Source organism: Martes martes (genome assembly GCF_963455335.1).
Source record: "Martes martes genome assembly, chromosome: 7".
In the NCBI taxonomy this organism is placed as follows: domain Eukaryota; kingdom Metazoa; phylum Chordata; class Mammalia; order Carnivora; family Mustelidae; genus Martes; species Martes martes.
Genome location: NC_137894.1, coordinates 125,412,999 through 125,414,746, shown reverse-complemented (window position 1 = coordinate 125,414,746; position 1,748 = coordinate 125,412,999). Strand labels below are relative to the sequence as shown.

The 1,748-nt window shown below is 42.4% G+C and overlaps 1 pseudogene across 1 annotated transcript; it reads left to right on the top strand.

Annotated features, from left to right (window-relative positions):
- Window positions 1–1,286, top strand: LOC308346729 (hsc70-interacting protein-like; annotated as a pseudogene). Its single transcript has 2 exons — window positions 1–312; window positions 532–1,286. The product of its transcript is annotated as a hsc70-interacting protein-like (transcript).
- Window positions 1,287–1,748: the final 462 nt, after the last annotated feature.

The following is a 1,748-nucleotide window of genomic DNA, read 5'->3' as shown; positions in this document are numbered from 1 at the left end:
ATGGATTCCCACAGAGTGAATGAGCTTTGGGCCTTGGTGAAAATGTATGAGCAGGATCCGAGCATTCTGCACACCAAGCACTGTGCTTCCTGTGGGAGTGGGTGGCAAGTGTGGTGGGTGAAATACTACCTGCTGCTCATAAAACTAAATCAGAAGGCAATATCAAGGAGGAAAAAACAGACAGTAAGAAGGTGGAGGAAAACATAAAGACAGAGGAACCATCAAGTGAGGAAAATGATCTAGAAATTGACAATGAAAGTGTGATTGAACCAGATCCTGATGCCTCTCAAGGAATGGGAGATGAATGCCTGGGTGGCTCAGTTGGTTACATGACCGCCTTCAGCTCAGGTCCTGATCCTGGAGTGCCAGGATTGAGTCCCACATCAGGCTCCCCACTCAGCCAGGAGTCAGCTTCTTCCTCTGACCTTCCCCTCTCTTATGCTCTCTCTCTCTCTCTCTCTCTCTCACTCTTTCTCTCTCTCTCAAATAAAGTCTTAAAAAAAAAAAAAGAAGTGGGAGATGAAAATGTAGAGCTAACCGAGGTAATGATGGATCAAGCAAATAATAATAGTGGCTGACATTGATGCCCTAAGTGATGGTGAACTATGGAAAGCCATTGACTTGCTCACAGGTGCCCTCAAGCTGAATCCTCACTTGGCGATTCTGTATGCCAGAAGAGTCAGTGTCTTCATCAAATTACAGAGCCAAATGCTGCCATCTGAGACTGTGACAGAGCTACTGAAATAAATCCCGATTCAGCTCTGCCTTCTGAGTAGTGAGGGAAAGCACACAGACTTCTGGGCCATTGGAAAAATGCAGCACATGATCTTGTCCATGCTTGTAAACTGGATTATGAAGAAGATGCTCATGCATGCTGAAAGAAGTTCAACCCAGGGCCCTGAAAATCACTGAACATGTGAGAAAGGATGAGCAGAAACATGAAGAGCAGGAGATCAAATAAAGAATAGAAAGGGTTAAGAAGGCTTGGGAAGGACATGAGACAGCCCAGAGGGAGGAAGAAGCCAGAGGACAATCAGGAGCACAGGATGGCTCCTTCCCAGGTTACTGTCTTGGAGGAACGCCTGGAATGGGAGGGGGGATGCCTGGAATGGCAGGGATGCCTGGGCTCAATGAAACTCTTAGTGACCCAGAGGTTCTTACAGCCACGCAGGATCCAGAAGTTAATGGTGGCCTTCCAGCATGAGGCCCAGAAGCCAGAAAATATGTCAAAATATCAGAGCAACCCAAAGGTTATGAATTTCATTAGTAAATTGCCAGCCAGATGACTTTCTGACAAATAAAACCCGTCCTGAAGGAAGAGCAGCTTTGATCACCTAATGGATGTCACGATAATACAAACAAGTGTACCTCTGACCTTCTCATGGAGAAAACTAGGGTGCTGTGAAGAGAATCCCTACTCCTCTGCCCCACAAGCAACTGAAACATTTTATAGTGGTTTTCCATGAGGGTATTCATTCAGATAATATTTTCCTACTAGGAATTACAAACTTTAAACACTTTTTTAACCTTCAAAATATTTAAAAACAATTTAAAAGGATATGTTAATTCCTATAATTTTTATTTGTTTATTTATTTATTTATTTATTTATTTTTACTAATCGTTTCAGGTTTTTTCCTTTGGATTAATTGGGCAAAGAAGACACTTCAGTATGGAAGATTTATTGCTTAGTTTGAGTGAAATGAAGGTTTAATAGTGGGAAGCAAATATAGCATTTAAATACATAAAG